The sequence below is a fragment of the Mustela lutreola genome, chromosome 14 (assembly GCF_030435805.1).
Source record: "Mustela lutreola isolate mMusLut2 chromosome 14, mMusLut2.pri, whole genome shotgun sequence".
Taxonomy (NCBI): domain Eukaryota; kingdom Metazoa; phylum Chordata; class Mammalia; order Carnivora; family Mustelidae; genus Mustela; species Mustela lutreola.
Window position 1 is genome coordinate 50,154,021 of NC_081303.1, and position 20,880 is coordinate 50,174,900.

At 54.6% G+C, this 20,880-nt stretch overlaps 1 protein-coding gene across 2 annotated transcripts in view; it reads right to left on the reverse strand.

The window, feature by feature from the left end:
• Nucleotides 1–15,704, reverse strand: part of LRRN2 (leucine rich repeat neuronal 2) — a 62,026-nt gene extending 46,322 nt beyond the window's left edge. The window contains exons 1-2 of one of the 2 annotated variants that reach the window (XM_059146348.1): nucleotides 15,245–15,704; nucleotides 7,244–7,429 (exon numbers count right to left, since the gene is read on the reverse strand). The gene's annotated coding sequence lies outside the window, so the exon portion shown is untranslated. The remainder of the gene's footprint in view (nucleotides 1–7,243; nucleotides 7,430–15,244) is intronic. The other variant, XM_059146347.1, reaches the window with a different exon arrangement.
• Between the last annotated feature and the right edge of the window lie 5,176 nt (nucleotides 15,705–20,880).

The following is a 20,880-nucleotide window of genomic DNA, read 5'->3' on the forward strand; positions in this document are numbered from 1 at the left end:
AACTGGTTGGAGCGGGGGCCATTCGCAAACCAAGGGGACACTGGAAAGGGATCCGGCAGGGGGTGGAGAAGGCAGGGAGGGGGTGAGGAGAGGAATCCTGCCTCTGTCTTTAGATATGTCAAGTCTCAGGTTTCCCGAGACATCCAACCGACTCAACTAGGCGGGGGCATGTAAGGGGCCCAACGGAGATGAAAAGATGCAGGCTGGAGGTGTGCTTCTGGGTGTCACCTGCACGGGGCTGATCACAGAAGCCTTTCATGAGATGGCCTGGGGACAAGTGTCTAGTCGGAAGAGAATGCCTTGAACCGGACCAGACGGAACGCCAACGTTTAGAGATGGAGACGGGAAGGATGAGTCAGCAAGATGACTTGGGAGCGAGCAGAGAAGCCAGGAATAGGGGACCAGAGGAGCCAAGGGAAAGGGAAGTGTCAGAAAGGAGTGAAAAATGCTTCTGAGAACTAAAATATGCTCCGTGGTATAGCGACACAGAGAGCTGTTTCGGGAGAGTGAGGGGGGAGGAAGCCAGGCCGAAGTGGGGCAGAGGAAGAAGCTGGGGGTGGTGCGCACATGAGGAGGGCTACGACAGTCCGCGCTCCCAAGAGACCCGGCTCGGAAGGAGAAGTGGAGCTGGGCTTGAGGAAGGCTTTTGGCTTTGTTGTTGAAGATGGGGGAAGCGTGGGCGTGATGGGAAGGATGTTCCAGAAGAGACCAGAGGGCAGGATCAAAAGCACAGGTTGGGGGGCACCTGGGTGGCTCAGTGGGTTAAAGCCTCTGCCTTCGGCTCAGGTCATGATCTCAGGGTCTTGGGATTGAGCCCCACACCGGGCTCTCTGCTCAGCAGGGAGCCTGCTTCCTCCTCTCTCTCTGCCTGCCTCTCTGCCTACTTGTGATCTCTGTCTGTCAACTAAATAAACAAAATCTTAAAAAAAAAAAAAAACAAAAAAACAAAAATAGAGGTTGGGGAGAAGGGGAGTGGGACGTGGCCTCCTCTGCTGGAACGAGAGGGTGGGAGCGAGGACTGGCGCAGAGACAGGTGTGTGCGTGTCAGGGCGGGGGGCAGTTGGTGCGTTCAGTAGAGGGGTCCTGCCTGAGGACTCGTATTTCTCTGGGAAGTGGGAGGTGAGGTCCTCCATGGAGAGTGCAGGTGTAGGTCGAGGTCCGGAGAAGAATGTGGGAAACAGGCTTTGTGGAGAATCAGGAGAGAGACCGCCAGAGGAGTGGGGTGGGAGCACCAGGCAGTTCTGAAGAATAAGGTGGGTTAGTGATGGTGAATTTCTGGAGGTACTGATCTGCCTTATTTTGCGCCTTTTTCTAAGCGGGTTGAGTTATTTGGATGCAGATGGAAAGCAGCAGAAAGTGATTAGCCCAGAACTGGGGCTTTGCCAGCCTGGGGCAGTAGAAAGACAGAGGGTCAAGAGAGTTTGGGATATTGGAGGGGGCATTTCTTACAATGAGAGGACATGGGATGTATCTCGACTCAGAGAAGGGACGGCAGAGGAAGGTGACAGGCGGCAAGAGAGGAGAGGGACTGAGGGGACCAGTGGACCGAAGATCCCCTAAGGCCTCAGAATGCTTGTTCAATAGTCACTGGACAAGCAAGCTCAGTGACCAGGAGGTGGTGACCAGAAAGCAGGGTGTCTCCACCCGGTGACCCTCAGGTGATGGCAGATTGTCAGGTGACCGGCTGGGGCGGGAAGGGCTGATGGTTTGAGGTAGTTAGAGCGGTCCACAGAGTCGCTGGTCTCAACCAGGACAATGGGCAGCCTGGGAAAGGGGAGCATGTCTATGGGCAGATGCCAAAGGCCTCCCTGCATGAGGAGAGCGGCTGGTGATGGGGGTGGGGAATGCAGCCTGATTTTAAGATTTGGGGAATACGTCTCTCGGAGAAATTATATTCTCTTGCATCTCAAGTACATTCTCCAGAGCGAAAGTTCAGGAAAGAGAACGGGAATCATAAGAAGAGATAGCAAATGGCGCACAGGGTCAGAAGAGATTCATAGGTAGTTCTGACGAGACTGACATGCTGTGTGACCTTGGGCCGGTCTTTTCCCCTCCTGGAGTCTCAGATTTCTTATCAATAAAAATAGGTTGGGGGGCTTGGCTATGCTGGACTTTCCCCAGTGACGTTAAGGAGCCACGAATGGGTTCAGGCATGCTGAGATGCTGAGCTCCACCCCTACCCCTCCACCCCCTAGCCCTTGGGTCGGAGTTCCTGAGCCATCATCGCTGTGCATGTGTGCTCCAATGTGAATGAGAAAGTGGGGAAGCATGGGCCAGACACTCTCCAGGGCCCCCACCGCGTGTGACGTTCCGTCGTGCGCATCTCTGCTGCTTGGTCTTGGAGGGGGCTGCGGGGAGGCTTGTGGAAGAACAGACAGACTCCCGCTGCCGGCAGAAGTCCATCTGCTGACAGAGACAGGAGCCAAGTCTCCCAGCTCCCCACTGCTCCTCCCGCCTCCCACCCAGCACCGGCGGAGGAGCTCTGATCGGCTCAGGTGCCCAGGGGAGGGGAGGTGCGTCTGCCCCTCTTCTGTCTGGTGGCTGGGTGGTCCCTGCACAGGTGGTCCCCTCAAGCCTCAGCAGGAGCTTATGGAAGTGGAGGAACAGCCACCCACGGGCTCCTTCACCCACTGTCCAGTCCCACAAACAGACTCACTGCTTCTGAGGAGTCAGGAAGCAGGTGCGTCTGCACAGGACTGGGACAGAGCCATCACAATGCAAACCCTTCTCTTGGTGCCAGCTACTTCTCAGAAATCCACGGAAGATCCGCTTCTGTGGCCGATCCTGGACCACGCTCCTGTGGCTCCTGGCCCTCCTCGGCCTCCCCCTCCTTCCGTCTCCCATCAGATGCGATATGCTTGGGTATGCACCTGCAGCCTAATTGTACCAGGAACAACCCAACACTTGACCCAGTACTTGGTACACAGTAGATACTCAATGAGTATTTACTGAATAGACGAAGACTACTCTCAAATATTTAAAAAAGAAAACTCAAGCCCACTAGAATTTTTTGAATTATTGATCACATTGCTCCTGTGTATTTGCGTCAATCAATGATCACTTTTAAAACTCTTTGGTATTTACTGGCGCTTACTGGGTGCCACGCATTTCACAAGTATGGGCTGGTTTCATTTCCACAACCTGTGAGATGGGTCCCTTAACCCCATTTTACAGAGGAGCACACCGAGGCTCAAAGAGAGGTAAAGAAACATGTCCAAGGTCATAGAACTGGTAAGCAGGGGCCGTAGGATCCTAACCCAGAGGTGTCCCACTTTAAAACCGCAATCTTCGCGGCACACCAGGCCACCTCTGAGGGCATGCACACAGAACAGAATGGAGAGAGACGGACGCAAAGGGGGAGGCAGAGAAGCCTGCAGGAAGGCTGCAACAACTCAGCAGGGGACTCCCTCCTGCCTTACCCCGGGGAACTGCTTCCAAGGTTGTCTAAGTTTGGCTGAAGAAAAGTGAAGAGGGCCAGGCCCTCACTCATCTCACCCCCTTTGACTGTTCCCCTGGTTCACCCATGACCCAGGCAACCTGGCATTTCATTCAGTGCTGCTGGGCTTGGTTCTCTGAGTCCCTCGAAGGCCAGGGAGGACTCATCCCGGCGACAGACCTTCCCAGCTTCCCTTTCCATGAGGCAGAGCGACTGGTGGACCCCAGGAGCAGGCAGGAGAGCATCAGCAAACACAGGCACTTTGACCTGCCGGCGATGAACACTGCTGCTGCCAGCCCCCTGCACCCGCCCCCTGCCTCCCCGCCTCCGCCTGACAGGTGAGCAGCTGTGCTCTGCATCTGTCCATCCACCTGTCTCCCGCTCAGGGGCCCGGGAGAGAGCCGATGCTCCCGAGAGAGGGGGCCCTGGGCCTGAAGCAGCTCCCTTACTCCAGAGATTAATCAGAAGGGACAGGAAAGGGTGAAGTGGGATGGAAAGCGGGCCTCTCTCTCCATCCCAAACCCCAACCCCCTCACCATTGCCGCGGCCCTCTCGCTGCCCCCCCAACCCCCACCTCCTTCTAGCTCCCCCAGCTCTGCATGCCAAGCTCTGCAAATTACCACACATGCCAATAAGTCATTAGAAACCAGAACGGCAAATACGGGGTTGCCATGGAGACCGATACCAGGAGCCCGCAGCCCTGGGGCCGGCCCGTGGCTCAGGTGTGCTGTGGGGAGAGCTGGGAGGGCCAACGCGCCTGGCAGAGGGGAGATAAGGCGCTCTGCTCTCAGGTTGCTGATTCCGGGCCTTGGGCCCCCTCCCGGGCCCCTGCAGTTGCTCCAGAGGCTGGTGACGGAGGGGTGGGGGTGGGGGCGAGCCCGACGCCTCACGGAGCCCGCCTGCACCTGGAGGAGGTGGCAATGCTAACCCAGCTTCGGGCCAACCCTGGGGCCCAAGGGCACCTGTGCTGAATGCCCGGGCTTGGAGGAAACTGAGCCCAGGAAGGGGCTGCAGGCAGGACCAGCTCTCAGGCAGCACTGTCTCATCTTCCCAGACTTGGAACTCACTCTGCTTCTGCCCCATGCTACGCACAGTACCGGGCCTTTGGCAGCAAGAAGACACACGTAACGCTTGTTGGAAATGGACGCGGGCCGGCGCGAATGCGTGTAAGCACCAGCAATTTCGGGCAAAACAAGAGCGAGCAGCCCCTGCCTCCACCAGCTCAGGGTGGCCTCGGCACATGCCCTTTTCTGGGGCCTCAGTTTCATTAACTGAGAATAACTCGATCGGGTTTCCCACACGGTGTATTTCCAACCAAGCTCTCCTGAGCTTCTGAGTTAGAAGGGGCTCCTCTGCAGCTATGGGTCAGGATGAGGCCAAGGCCGTGGGGGTCTGGTCCACTGGCTTTGCCCCTCTAGTCTCCTGCTGCGGGTGTCATGTAGAACCACAGCACTGGAGGGCCTAAATAACCCATTTGTTATCTTACAGCTAGGAGCCCAAAGTGGGTCTCACAGGGGTAACACCAGAGTACCATGTGGGGCTGTGCTCCTTCTGGAGCCTCGGAGGGGAGAACCTGCTCCCTTGCCCTTTCCAGCTTCTAGAGCTGCCCACATGCCTCAGCTCACGGCCCCTTCTGTCTTCTCAAGAGGGAAGTCTTACCAAGTCTTTCCTCACATCTCATCACTCTCACGACTTCTGCCTCCCTTCTCCACAGGTAAAGGACCCTGTGATTCATTACACTAGCCTTACCCGGTTAATGCAGGATAATCTCCTTATGTGAAGGGCAGCTGATTAGCAACCTTAATTCCACCTGCAATCTTAGTACCCTCCGCTGTATCACAACATAACATATTCGAAGGTTCTGCAGATTCTCAGGCAGACATCCTTGGGAGGCCACCAGTCTGCCTACCCTACACACATACCACTGACCCTTGGAGAACACAAAGTTCAACACACTGACCCACCCACGCCCACCACGCTCAGTGAAAAAACCCATGTGTATTCTCAACTCCCCCAAATCTCAAAAACTGAACGACTAATAGCCTACTGCTGACCTTCCAGAAGTCTCTCTGATACCATAAACTGCTGACTAACATGTGTTTTGCACATTATATGTATTATATACTGTATTACAATAAAGTGAGCTAAGAGAAAAGATGTTGTTTAGAACGTCACAAGACTGAGCGTGGGTGGCTCCATCTGTTAAGCGCCCAACTCTTGATCTCAGCTCAGGTCTTGAGTTCAAGTCCTGAGCTGGGCTCCATGCTGGGTGTGGAGTCTACTTAAAAAAAAAAAAAGTCAAAAGGAAGAGAGAACACATTTACAACGCTGTGCTGTGTTTATCGATACCGTAAATGTACGTCATTTGTTTATAAGATGAATCGTCCGTCAGTATCATTATCGATGCTGTCTTATGTGATACAAGTGCTGGAGATACTACCTAGGTTACTAACGCTGGACCTCCAAAATGAGAACGATATGGGGTGTCTGGGTGGCTCAGTGGGTTAAAGCCTCTGCCTTCAGCTCAGGTCATGATCTCAGGGTCCTGGGATCGAGCCCCACATCAGGCTCTCTGCTCAGCAGGGAGCCTGCTTCCCCCTCTCTCTGCCTGCCTCTCTGCCTACTTGTGTTATCTCTCTCTCTCTGTCAAATAAATAAATAAATAATTTTAAAAAATGAGAACGATATGACAAAGAAATTCACATTTATTTACAAAATAGTTTTCCGATGTATTTATTGAAACCATCCATGTCTAAGCGGACCCGCATAGTTCAAACCTGTGCTGTTTGAGGGTCAGTTGTATAGTTTGTTTTTGGCAAAAAAAAAAAAAAAAAAAAAAAAAAAGGACTCTTGACTGCTGCCAGTTTTAAAGTGCTATGACCTGGACACCTTCTTTCCTCCCGGAGGGGTCCTGGCGAAGAAACCGGGAGGAACCCTGTGGACTGCCCCTTGAGTGTGCATGTTGGCAGGCTCGGGCTGCCCCGATGGGGTGTGCAGGGAGATGGGTTTCTATGTCCACCAGAAAAAGGGGCTGCGGGGAGGAAAGCATGAGAGACGTTTTGGGGAACCCACCCGTCTCGGCTCTCTCCTCACCCCTCCGTGAGCACCCCTGTATTCAGACTCCTTTGCCATCATCTGTTCTTATTTTTATTTCCAGGGACAGCCATAGGGAACTGTGTATGCAGCATGTGATCTCTCCCATCAGACTGAAAGTTTCCTGAGGCCATGACCTTGTTCTACCTACCCCCATCGCTCACTGAAGGGATACTGATTGCATCGTCATAAAGCTGAGATAGCATCCTTCCTTCCCACACCCTGACCTTCAATACTGTCTGTCTTCTTCCTGGATTTATCCAGAGGACTCCCCAGATTATTTATAACAAACTCCGGAAACAGTGCCCAAGTTCAGTAAGCACAGGTCTGAGGATCTTCCTGCCAGCGCCTTTCAGGACCCGTAAGGATCAACTCTATCCTTTGCAGGTGGGACAGGCCCCAACATGGTTGGGGGGACATGGTGGCCTCCGTTCCTACCTCTGCGAGACCCCCCTCTGCTGACCATCCAAAACAATGTGAGTCTCACAAGAAAGGTGCCCTGGGTATTAATCACAGCCCAGGTGTTTTCAGATTTTATGCAAATTCCTCACCCTCTCCCAGCCTTATTTTTACCCTTGGTACAAGCAGACAGCTGGTTCTCCTCGCTCCCTCTGTCATATGTCCCCGGGGACACTGGAAAAGCAACGGGATGTGGTGGGAAAGCTCTTCTTTGGAGGAGTTGCCCTGGGGGCATGCAGGAGAAAAGGAACTCACATTTATTGAGCTTCTACTTTGTAGCTGGCACTTTACACAGATTAGCTCGGTTAATGTGGTGCTGGAGGAGCCGGGCTCTGGCGTCAGGAAGGTTTGGGGCTGACTTCGGCTCTGCCGCTTGCTGGCTGTGCGTGGCCTCTGGCAAGTTACTTAATGGTTCCCAGCTTCCCAGTTTGGTTTCCTCAACTGCAAAATCAGGGAGAATCATATCTACTTCACAACGTTCTGTGTAAATGAGGTAAAGATTTCCACACACCCTGAGCACTCGCTGCTGTCAGCTCTCGGTATGAACCGCCCCAAGTGGTGGGCGCCTTTAACTCGGATTTATAGGGGAGGAAACGGAGCCTCAGAGAGGTTAGGTCAAACGCCCAAGGGCCTGTGGTTAGGGAAGGGGCTCTAACCCAGCTCCGATGCCAGCCACTCTGAACTGCGAACCATGCGCAGAGGAGCTCTGAGGTTAGGCCTGTGTCTTCTAGGTGCCTGGAGCCTCTGGGGTAGAGCTGTTGGGCTCTCCTTTCTCAGGCTGCCCCCCCACCCAGAGGGGAGAAGACTGTGGAGCAGACGGCTTTGCCCATGTGACCCTTGGCCCCCCGCTCTTTGGTGCATGGCCCGGGAGAGGAGGGTCCACTTGGGTCTCGGGTGGGTGAGGCACTATCCATGGACGCCACTCCACTCTAGAGCAATCTCTCTCCACGTGACAGGAGTGAGCCCAAACTGCCAAGCCCCAGGCAGCCTCTCTCCAGGGTAAGGACAGACTTACCACCCCCCATCCTGCCCCACCATGGGGCGGGGGGGAATGCTTGCTCCTTTCTGCACAACTTTATTTCCAGTTAACTCAAAGTGAAACCCACTGGAATGGTCTAGGGGTAACCTACTCAAAGGAGCACAGACAGTGAGGGAAGGGAGACAAAAAGCTGCTTGCAGACTGGGTAAAAAAAGGGGAGCTCCTGGGAATTCCAGATAACCAGCCGGGGGCGGGGGGGGGGGGTGCCGCGGTGTTGGGGCAGGGGTGGAGGGGGAACGGGGTGGGGGGGGGGAGGCTGGTGGATGACAGCAGACCAAAAGAGTGCGGATACATGAAAACAGCCAGAGAGTGCAAAATCAAGAGGGCTTCAAAGGACAGAGAGGAGAGGGCAGGAGCCCGGGAGAGTAGGTTTCCATTCTCTAAAGGGCTGCTCTCCTGTCCCAGGATGGCAGGGTAAGGAGGGACCCTCGACTGAGGGCCTGCCCCCGGGAGCTTACATCTCCCTCTGATGCTTGCCCTCACCTCGGTCACCCTTCTCCCCCTCCCCCAGCTGTACGTTCCCCATGGAAGAGCCCTCCCCTCTGCAGAGCCACACTGCATCCCTTCCCTAGGCCCAAGTCAGTCGCACCTCCTCGAGGAAGCATTCCTATACACTCCCACACAGAGCTCGCAGTTCTGATAACATTTATAGTCTAAATCACACAGTTTAGCGCTTGGTTTTAAATAACTGTCTGGTATTATTCCCTCGTTATTGCTTGTGAGTATGAGTTTTGCCTCCCCAGCTGACTGGTGGGTTTCCTTACCAGCAAGGACTGTGTCTTACACTACTTTACTTACTCCCCCACCCCACGGCCCATCCTGCCTGGGAGACGGGCCCCGGGAAACGGGGACTTAGTGGGTCAGGACGGATGGACCACGGTGGCTTCGATGGCTGGAGAACTTCCTGACTAGCCTCTCAGGGAAACACTGACATGGATACAGCGGCAACCTCAGGTTTTAAAGGGTCGGCTCCCGTCACCCCTGTTCTCACCCCTGCAAAGGCGCCTCCCATTTGGCTCTGAGGAAAACTCTTCACTCCAGGCTCTCCGAGATCTGGCCTCCGAATGTCTCTCAAACCCTCCAGGAACAGCCCTGCCTCTGAGCCCCCGCACCTGCTGTTCCTTCCACCTGACGTGCCCTTCCCATCTCGCCTCCTCTTCATCTTTGCTCATATGTCCCCGTCTCAGCAAGGTCTCCCCAGGCCACCATGTACAGAATTACAAACTCTCCTCTTCCTAACACAGACTCTCCCACTGCCCCACCCCTGCTTTATTATTTTTTTCCAGCACTCGCCAGTCTCAAACATACTATTCATTTTACTGTATTCCCCAGACCATGAAGTGTCAGCTCCACAAGGACAGAGATGTCTGGGTGTTCACTGTCTCCTGTTCCCCCAGTGCCTAGCACAGATGCTTAATTAATACTTGCTGAATGAAGAGATCCCAGTTCCACCCTGTTTCTGAGATGGCCCAGAGATGGGCCAGGGACAGGAACATTCTGGAAGTCCCTTCCAGAAGTGGCATTCCAGCATTCCACTCTTGGACCAATGCTGGGGAAGCACCTTCCGAAGTTCAGAGGCCTGGAGCTGTGCGAGCCCCAGCTGCCTTCATCCCACTGGGAGGTCTGTCCAAAAGTAGAAGGCGGGGGTGGGGGCACTGGCGGCAAGGTCCTGTGTCAAGTCCACCCCCCACGCCCAGACACAGCTTTTAAATTTCTGGCTTGCCCAGCAGCTGCCCCTCTGTGCTCGCTCGCTCCCCTGGATGTCGCACCTCTGCCCTCCCAGGCCAAAGACAGACACTTCATCACCTGCCTTTGAATGTTCATACTGAGAACACTCTAAAGAGGGACAAAACCTTTTCTGCCTTTCTTCTCTTCCCCTCCTTTGTCTTTAAAAAGACAGGGTCAGGTAAGACAGACCCACTTTTCCTGGAGGACCCAGGCTGGCTGTCTAACTCTGCTGCCCCTTCTTGCTTATGTTTTTTTTTTTTTTTTCCTGGAGGATCCACCTTGTGACATGTAAATATGAAGGCTTGTCCTTGTTCCTCCCAAGACACATGAGCCTCCCTAGTTAGAGACACCGCACTGACAGTGCTCATTCCAAACCAACCCCACTAATCTGCCCAATCTGGGGTCTGCGTCCCATGCTCACATCTCCCAGAAGTCACCTTCATATTGGTTCCCACTATGTGGCTGTGGGGACTAGCTCTTAGGGTCCCCCTTCTCTGAGGCCACTGGCTTCCTGCAGCCCCAGAGGCACTTAGCTAATACAGAAGGAAACAATGTTGGCTCTGAAAGAACTATGACCTACAGGGGCAAGAAGATGGGAGACCTTCTCTGAAGATCCCCCAAAGGAGACAGGCAGTTCCTAGCTTGGACAGGACTCGGGAACTTTTCAGCCGGGGGAGGGAAGGGAATGGGCAGGATGCCCCCAGAGAATGTTCTAGGAGGTCCAGGGGGCACTGGATTCTGGAGTGGTTCCAGAGCAGGAGCCCTTGGGTCAGAGAGAACATTAACTCCTCTGTTTTTTTTCCAGCTATGCTCCTTGAGCAGGTTACTGAATCTGAGTCTTGGTTTCCTTGCATTTAAATTTGAAGTCATAAAAGCACCTACCCCATCAGGGTGTTTAGGAGGATTTAATGGGCGAACGGATGTAAAGCACTAGGCACAGCACCTGGTACATAGTAAGTGTTCAATAAACACCCGCGGCTACCGTGAGTGCCATTTCAGTGTGAGAGGGGGAGGCTGAGACACAGCTGTCGCCCCAGAAACCCCCTGCCTCCTCTTCAGTTCGAGACCTACCTCAAGTCCATCAAATGCTGATCAGCAGGGAAGGAGTAGGGAGCGGGGGGGAAGAAATGTCCAGAGAGAAACTGAGTTCTAAACCAAACCTGGTTCTGCTCACCTCCTACAAAACGGCTCCCTCAGTCCATGGGAACATTGGAGAGGACATGGTTATGAGGCCAGTCCCAGCAAGGGCGCACCAGCTCCCTTGCCCAAAGGCCAACAATGTCTCCGGGCACTGGAGACAAAGAGGCCAAGGTGGGCCACATTCAAGGTGTTCCTGATATCCACAGATGGTGACGCACATACAGCAGGCCCCTTTTCATCCACGACTCCGGGGTCCCAGGCTCCTCCGCACCATGGTCCCCAGACCCACCATCTGTGCCCGGCTGACTCCTTTTCAAGCCTTGCTCCGGATGTCATGTCCTTTGAGAGCCATTTCTTAACCCGCAGACAGAGCCAGTCCCCCTGTCTGCGCACCCTGTATCACAGCACTTCCTAATTGCTGTAAGCCGCCCCTACTTAATGATAGCGGTAGTCCCACAGCACTTACCGGGCCAGGCTCTGTTCTGAGCTCGCTACATGGGTTCACTCATTAAATCATCATAACGACCCTCCGAAGCAGATTCTATGGTTATCCCATTTAGACACAAGGAAACCAAGGCACAGAGAGGTTAGGTGACACGTCCAACATGGCTCAGCTAGAAATGGAGCTCCACCTAGGTGGAGCCTGGATTTGAACCCTCGCAGTGTAGCTCCAGACTCTACACTCTTACTGTGAACTCTTAAAAGGCAAGGGTGACATCTGATGACCCTCTGTCCCAAGCACGGGGCTGTGCACATAGTAGATGCTTAGAAAGGATGGGTTGACTGCATAAGCCAATGCCTGTTTGAGGCTAACCTGGTGAATATTCCAGCCTCTGAGCTGCAGGATGGAGAAACCCAAGCCTCTCAGGGAAGTAGGAGATAAAGGTGCCCTTCTTATTCGCTGTCTTAGGGATCCCACCGCAGCACACCTCGACTGCCCTGCTTCTGTCTAGTCTCTTGCTCTGTGTTTGTTGTTTCCCAGTTTCTCTTCTGCCTTTGTGCTCCTCTCCTTTTGTTCTTTGATCACTATCCCCCTTCCCCCCCGCCCCATCCAGGCCCTGCCCATTGTCCCTCCAGGTAGCTCTTGCATCCTTCAAAGCCTCCTACCCCCATTCTTGGCCTTGGAGCTTTTATAGAGCCCAGGCCCATCGGTCCAAGGAGGCTGAGAAGCACCAGTGATATTGACTCATTACACTGGCCATGGACCAAGCTCCTACACCCTGACCCTGAATGAAAACAGCAATTTCCCATCAGTTCTACCTGGATGCAGAGTGGGGGTGCGGCTGGGGGGTGGTTGCCTGCCTATAGCTTGTCACTAATCTGTGTGGAATGAGGAAGAGCCACTACCCTCTCCACCTCCTCTCTCAGGGTCCCAGCTCCTCCAAGAAGCCCCCGCCGAGCCCCTGAGAAAATGTATTCATGCAACCATTCAACAGATCCTTTTATATTCTAACATTCTAGCTGAGGAGAAGAGGCAGCCTTCTGAAACACACGGGTACAATGTACCTTCAGACAGCTGCATGAGGGGCCAGATGTCACAGACATCATAGAGGCTAAAGGAACTGCAGACAATTAGTGCTTTCAAAACAGAGACCTGTGTGACCTGGGGCAAGTAGTTTATGCTCTCTGGTCCTCAGTATCCTAGCTCTGAAGAAGGGGATGACAATCTAGCTCTTAGGTTGTCTGGAGCATCAAATGGGATAATTTTTGTAAAGCTGGTGACAGACTGGTGCTTAGTAGGTGCTAAATAACACATTTCTTTCTCCATCCTCCATCTAAAACACTGGCCGTCTGCTCCACCTCTCAGATAAATGGTAAGATACAAATGGACCAGCCTTTAGATCAGAAATGTCTTAAGGACAGAATGATCCTGGGTCTGTAAGCTCTGGGGTAAGTGGTAATGCTGTAAGCTGCTGGGCTCGTCCTGTTAGAGATCACTTGCTATGATGATGATGATATTTCACTAGGATTATTCACACTACCCTCCCCCACTCCCAAGCAGTGGGTCTTTGAAAGAGGCTGGTGGGCACAGAACTAATCAGCCGGGAAGTCCAAATACAAGTTCAGTTCTGCCCTGAGACATGGAGGTTTGTTTAACTGCTATATTCTCAGCTCTTAAAATAGTACCAGGCACATAGTAGGTGCTCAATAAATTGCTGATTTTTTTTTTTTAAAGCAATGGACTTTCTTTTTCTTTGAAATAAAAAGATGGATAGGGGTGGGCTAGGAGGGATAAATGGCAGGGGCCAGGGGGCATGCCAGGGAAATGAAGTTGCCAGGCCCACCAACCCGGCCTCCTCTGCAAAGGGGTACAACAAAGCCAACAGTGCGTGTGTCCCCACCTTAGGACGTTTGGTAACCGAGCACACATGCCTGCCTTGAGGTTTATGCTGCAGTTTTCAGAACAGAAGGAGGGCAAAGGTGGAGACAGAGATCAGGAAGCGGGGGAGGGAGAGGTCTTGGAGAGCAGTGTGAGGAAAAGGGAGACAAGGAGATACCCGTGGAAGAAAGAGAGCGAGGGGAGGAGAGAAAGAGGAAGAAGGAGGGACGCAGAGGGAGAAAACAGAAGTGCGGAGCAATCCTGGACAGTTACAGAGGAAAGCTGCTGTCACAGCCTGCTGGGGAATTCATCCCAGCAGACCCCTGAGTTCCCACCGCCTCTGCTGGCTCCTCGGGAAGGAGGGTGCCAGGGGGAGGGTGTGCATCTGGGGATGCTCCTAGATACTAGGTGTCCACCAGGCACTGGGCAGTTCTTAGTCCCTGAAGCACTGTGCCCTTAGTTCCTGCCAAAGATGGGGCCCCATCCTGGTTCTGAGGGACCCCCCTAGGCAGGAAGAAGGACACTCAGTGTGAAGCAACCCAGGGGGAAGGAAAAGGGCCTAGAAGGCTCAGACCCCTAGCTGTGCCCATCTCTTGCCTCTTCTCCACAGAAGGGCACCTGGCCAGCTGGGAAAATGGGTCAGGCCACCTACAGCTGACTTTTTTTCCTGATAACTACAAGGGGCGGGGGCTCAATGCCCCAGACACAGCCCCTGCCTACCCCATGCCCAGTGATCTTTGTTGGTGGGACCTTTAAGAAGCAGTGGGCTTTGGGAACCGAACCTGGCCTTCTTACTCAGGAAGGAGACCTCGGGCCAAAGCCCATCCCAGGCTGGCCCGGAAGAGTGAGTCTGCTGTTGGCCTGCTACATGGAAAGACCCAAATCTCAGTGATACTCACCAAGCTGCTGGGGAGCTGCCTCTACTCCCCTGACCCTGGGAGGAGGCCGTTCTCTCAACCACCCCACCACCGGGGTCTACAAACTGCGCACTGACCGACCCCTCTCTGGCAACTGAACGCTGTGCCCAGCCCACCCCCTCCCGACCCTGCCGGTCGCCCAATTAGAAGCTGCGTTGGCTCCAACAGATGGGAGCTGCGGCAGCCTGAGGAACAGAGCACAAAGCCCAGCTGACATTTTCCTTCCTGTTCTTTCGGCGGGGGAGGAAAAACAGGGACTGGTGTGGGGGGGTGCACAGCAACATCCCTAGGGCCAACCCCCCAGTGCCCAGGTCTCCCGCACCTCTTTAGCTTCTCAGCTCAGCCCTAAATGGAGGTCAGTCCCCCCTCACCCAGCGGTTCCTCGCTGGCTGGGCAGCCAGAGCTTGCGCCGCCCTTCGCCTGCAGGACTGACGGACCACCTGTGGCTGGCCAGCCCCCTCCTGTCTCCTGGGTGCTGCGGTGGGCCCAGAGCTGTCCTTCCGAAGCCGCTTCCTACTCTCAGAGCCCGCCCCCCCGCGCCCCCCGCGGCTGGGACCAAGGCCGGCCCATCCCCCACCCCCAAATGTCCCATCGCAGGCTGCGGACAGACCCCTGCTGGCCCGGGAGAAGCCTGGCTCCTGGTTCCAGATACTTCGGACAGACACCAAGGCCACCTTGTCCCTCCGCGCGGACACCCGAGCTCCGAGCGGCCCCGGAGAGCTTCCACCCCACCAGTCGGCCCCTGTCCCGCCCTCTCTATCCCCTCGGCCACCTTTCGGCTGCCAGACATCTCCGGGCGCCGCTCTATCCAGCAACAGTTTGGGGCGTCTCGGGCCTCCCCCGGGGGGATTACGGCCCGGCCGCCCCCTCCCCCGCCGCCTCGGGTGCTGCCCGCGCGGCCGGCTGCCTTCTTTACCTTCTGAACCAGCCCTGCCTCCGTCTGCCCCGGCGACCGCCTCCCTCCCCGAGTCCCAGGCTCCCGGGCCGGCGTCCCCGCGGCCGCCCGCGGCCCGCCCCTCCCCCAGCCCCCGGCCGCTCCGGCCGCGTCCCCCCGCCGCCACGCCGACGGGCCCCCGCGCTGCCCCGGGCTCAGCCCGGGGCCGCACACTCACCCGCGGGCGCCGTCCGGGCTCCCGGGGCCGCCGTCCGCCGCCCGCGCCGCCGCGCCCCGCTCGGCTCCGGCTTCAGCACGGGGCTGGGCTGGGGGAGGCCGGGGCGCGCCCTCCTTCCGCGCCGGGGCCGCCGGCGCAGGCCGGGTAGGGTCGCGGGCGCCTTCCCCGCCGCCGAGTCGTCCGGGGAGCGGTCCTGGGCCCCCGCCGGGCGAGCGCGGCCGCAGAATCGCCGTCCTCGCCGCCCCCGCCCGCGCCCGCGCCGTCCGCGCCCCGGGCTCCGCGCCGCCCTGCGCGTCGTGGCCGGAGGCTGGCGGGCGACAGCCGGGCGCTCCCTCCGCGCAGCGCGGCCGCAAGTGCACAGAGCAGGCCCTCGCGCGCCCCGCGCCCCTCCGCGCGCCCCTCCTCCCGGCTTCGCGCTCAACCTGCCCGCCCGCTTCGCCGCTGCTCCCCCAACCTCCGCGGCCCGCTCCGGTCGCCTCCTCCCCGTCTGCATGCCACGCCACCCCCTCCCCTTCGGTCCCGCTGCTAGTTTAACTCCTGAGTAGCCGGAGGCCCCCCTCTCCCTAACGCGCACACGCACCCGGGAGGGAGGAGTTGGGTGGGGCCGATGCTAAGGCTGGAGTCGCTGGGGCCGGGGGGTGGTCCTGTGCCTTTGGACGCTAAGCTTAGCTGAGAAAAAGGGGAGCGGAGCCCAGATCGGAGGGGAAAGGGATGGCGCTTCTGATATTGCCTCAGCCTCTTGTAAAGGCCGGGAGGACAGAAGAGGAAATTCAGCAGCTTTTAGAGGACAGGTGCATCTCGAGGGCAGTGCGTGCTCCGAAGACAACATTTCTGTTGCCCTCCCAAGTTAACAGCAGACTGAGGAATGCAGTGAATGGGTTAGAACTTGTTCCTGGGCACAGGCACCTCTCATCCTAAAAGAACGGAGTGGAATGCCCACCCCACCCCCCACCAGCTCTCATGCCCTTCCAGCATTGCCCCCTGAGCTGGCAGCTCTGGCATTCTGGAAGAAGCTCCCATTACGACCCTCAGTGAAGGATGGCAACCTCCATAGGCGTTAGTCAGGAACTGGCAAGTCCGCTCAGGGGCTTGGCTTCTGGGGGTGCCGGTTCTGCTGGCTGTGCTATGAACACTGGGAGAGGAGAGCAGGAGCTGATGGGTGCTGAGGGTGGGTGCTGGGCTGCTGCCAATGCCTTCCAAAAGCTGGGTCACTATCACGAACTGGGGCTTTTTGAGGGTGAGTCTTCTGGAAGACACTGCTTGAGGCCCTTGCCTCGGTGGGGCCTTCAGCCTGGATCACTCAGAATACAGGCAAGCTCAGCTCCACGATAGGCCACGCCCCGCGGATGGGGTTTGAGCAGAGCCTGCAGAACCAACCATAGGGGAGTGGGTGAGGGGGAGCCCAAGGTAGGGGGAGTCCTGCCAGAAGTGGCGTCTATCTAGTCTGCCTTCTTTCTTTTAGGTCTTGAGTGTGATCAATGCCTCCTGTGAGCTGAGCTCCGGACAGAGCATTCTGGTTCTTTCTTTTCCAAGGGCACAGCCAGTGGTAACTCCATGCCTGGAGGCTTTTATAAAGTCAGTTTGAAAGTCTGTGTATTCTCTATGCACAGAAGGGGTTCTCACTTTCCTATTGCCAATAAGCAGGTATTAAGTTTCCATTGTACCTCCTAAACCACCTCTACTCCCCCCCCCCACCTCCACTCCTGCCGTGGGGCATAATGGTCTCAAGGAGCTTAGGAGGATGAGTTGGAGGTATATGAAACAAATTTTAACATTTCGAGGCAATGGAAGTGCCATAGAAATACAGAATGAAAAAGCCATTATTGGCTAGGGTTTATTCGTGGAAGGTTTTATGGAGGAGTTGAGATTCAAGCTGAGTCCAGATGGTAGGATAGGATTTGAAGTGACAGAGAAAACAGGGGGCAGCCAAGGCAGGAAAGTGGAGAAAAGCAGAGTAGAATGGCTTATGTGGAGGCTAGGGGGCAAGAGGGAATGTACGCAGCTAGTTAGCTGCCAGGGCTTTTCACATATTTCTCTCATTTTCCCCTCTGAGTTGGTCCTTACCCCATTGAACAGACAGGAGAATGGAGGCTCAGCTAGTTTAAGATCTACAGGCAGAATTTGAACCCTCTTCTAGAAACACACGATGTTCCTACTATAACACGGTACTGGAGACATTAGAGTGGGGGCAGCTAGTGAGCCTGAATTGCCAGGCTGAGCAGTTTAGCTGTGGCCCAGCACACAGGAGATTTGGACTGAGAGAGGCAGGAAGGTGGGAGACCAGAGGGGAAGATGTGGTAGGAGCTATGGGGAGGGAGCTGTGAGCATGGAGAGTAAATGCCGTGGGCCTTGGTCGGGAAGACCTGGCAGAACTCTAATTTGGGCTAATTGAGTGAAAGAGGTCAAAACTTGCCTCCAGGCTTTAAAGCCTGAGTGTTTGGGTCCTGTATCAATTTCATGGAGCCATCTCGCCCTCCTGGGGTCTGCGTATTCACAGCCTGATCCTGAAAAGGAGGGGAGGTCAGCAGTCCTTGACTCTCTCCGTGACGCCAGGATCCAATCCAGGGCCTGCCCACCTGCAGTATCTGTGCCTGTGGCCCTGTGTGTCTCAGCTCCCACCCAGACGACCAGACGGTGCACCTCTGGGGAGACTGAGACTGTCCCACACAGCGTCAAGTCATGACCAGTACCTTTCAGTAAGTAGATGCTCAATAACCAGCTGCTAAAGAAGAGATGGGGCCAAAGCAAGTGGTGGGGTCCTCAGAGACAGACCCTCTAAGACCCACAGCAGGTTAGGAATAAGGGAATCCCAACATTTTCTGTGGGGACAGAATGAGGAAACGCTCCCTTGAGTTGACTACACATTTCACATAACCCAGCGGGATGGAGGAAAGAGTGTCGTTTTTTGAGCCAGAGGTCTGAAACTTTTATCACTTACTTTGTGTTGCTTTGGGAAAAATGCTTCACTTCTCTGAGCTCTAATTCTTTCCTAGGTAAATATATGAATTCAAGTGGTCCCAGTGAACACGTGTTGCATACCAACAAGGAAGGCATGATGTTAAGCACTTTCATGCATCTGCTCATCGAGAAGTCCACCAGCCCCAGGACTCTGGAGGTGGGGGTAGAAACGTCATACATTGACGTAACTAGTAATAATAGAGCTGAGATCTAAATGCAGGGCTATCTGACGGCCAAGTCCAAGCACCGGGCTGCCACCTTACAACACTTCTTCAAGAGGAGGGTAGTAACAAGGGTATTCATTCCCTCTCAGAGGACCTTAGTGGGATGTAACGGGTTTGGGGCACATCTGGTGGCGAGCACTGTGTCTGGTACATAGCACGCCTCAGTAAATGGGAGTCTCTCTCCCTCTTTCTCTCTCTGTCTCAACCTGGCTCCCATGGCAGCTGCTCCAAGCCAGATACTTTGCTGGGAAAAGATGGGGACTCAGGGGACGCCTGGGTGGCTCAGTTGGTTGGACGACTGCCTTCGGCTCAGGTCAGATCCCGGAGTCCTGGGATCGAGTCCCGCATCGGGCTCCCAGCTCCATGGGGAGTCTGCTTCTCCCTTTGATTTCTCCTCGCTCATACTCTCTCTCACTACCTCTCTCTCAATAAATAAATAAAAATCTTTAAAAAAAAAAAAAAAAAAAAAAAGATGGGGACTCAGTTCAGTCTTTTGGAAGCTCTTAGGTAATTAGCAGAGGACTTAATGGCCCTCTTACTGACCTTTTGCATCATACGTTTAATCTCTAGGCTTAGCCATGCATAACTCCCTGCCAGGAAGGCTGGGACTCCATGACCCCAGAGTGTCTCTGGAGAAAGATGCTGGGTACACGCCCCTATAAAGTGATCTTGAGCGCAGCTCACTGGGCTCTGAAAGTAGGGGTCAGACACAGAGCGAGTCGGCATGCTGTTTGTGCAGTGGGGCAGTGAAGAGAGGAGGGTTCCTCCTGCAACCCAGCAGATGAACCGAGTCAGGGAAGGAAGGCTGAGGGTGTGGTGCCACCTCCTTCTGTGGGCGCTCCTCTGCTGGAGACCGCCTCTGCCCAGCCCCCACACCAGGAGGCTCCTGGATGGGGCCTTTGGAGTCCCTGAGGACTGTTATCCTACCAGTGCCCCTGGTAGATAGAGTGTGGCTCAGAGCAGTGGTCCTTAGACTTAAACTTCACCCAGAACCTGTGTAACAATACATACCCGCTGATCTCCGAGATTCAGATTCCGCAGTTCTCAGAATCCGCATTTGGCCAAACTCTCCGGGCGATTCTGATTCAGGTCAGTGGATGAACCCTGTTTTGAGACAGGCTACCCCAAGATGCCTGTTGCTCTCTGACCGCTCCCTGTTTGGGCTCAGCGAGTACAGAGCCCTGTTTTTGGCTGTTGGGAAATAGTGAAAGTTGAGCACAGGGTCCCTAGTAGAAGTGAGTGCGTGGGAAAGTTGATGAAGCTTAAACTTTGGGGTTGCTCACTTGTGGGATGAGGAGAGAAAGCTGGGAAGTTGTAGAGTGTTTTCGGTAGGGAGAGGAGGCCTTTTTGCAAATAGGAAACATTTTTATTTTTGTTTTTTATTTATTTTTTAAAACTTTTTTTAAAAAGATTATTTATTTATTTATTTATTTATTTGACAGAGAGAGAGATCACGAGAGAGGCAGGCAGAGAGAGAGAGAAGGAAACAGGCTCCCCGCTGAGCAGAAAACCCGAAGCGGGACTCGATCTCAGGACCCTGAGATCATGACCTGAGCCGAAGGCAATGACCCAACCCACTGAGCCACTCAGGTGCCCAGGAAGCATTTTTATGTAAGTATTTCTGGTCAATCAAATGAAGAGACATTGGAAGAAAGGGATCTGAGTTTCCAAGCTTGTGTACATTGCTGTGATCTCCCTGGTTCTAAAGAAATATAACTATTGGACTGAATTTTGTATTGGTTCCTTTTCTTGAGAGACTTCCACGAAACCGGGCTCTTCCTTGGCCTCTGCCCTCAGGGAGCTCTTGGGATCCACAGATACCCTTGGAACACAGAGAACCAGAGGGCGGGAGGACATTGCAGATGGCAGAGCTGTGTGGAGCAGCAGGGAGTCCTCGGATTCCTGGAAAAGGCGCTGCAGGTAAAAATGATGGAGGTTGAATCTGTTTTTGCCCAGAAACAATGTGATAATGGAAATTACATTCCTCACCAAGGTCCTGGTGCCCAACTTTTATAGGAATAAGTGTACATACCATAAACACCATATTTAATCAACTGTAAATGATACACTTGTACTCTGTTCAACTGAATCTGAGTATACAAAACAGTTAAACTGGGCAATATGGTAACCAAATCCTGTTCTGCTTAATTTAATGTATTCAAAAGATTCCTAGGAGAACTGCTATTTTGGGAAGGGGGGTGCAGGAGGGAGTGGTGGAAAGGACCAGAGAGACTCCCCCTTCCCTCTATACGGAACCCGTAGAGGCAAGAGGGAGATTCTCGGAGATCTGAAGCTGACGGACAAGGTCTCGTGCCCCATGGTGCGTCTGAAAAGAAACCGACCAGGCAGCATCATTTGTGGGTATGCCTGGCTGATTCTGATGTGCATGTCAGCACTGCCTACACACACACCAGAATGGGAAAACTTTAAGAGGGCTTGGGGTGCTTGACATTG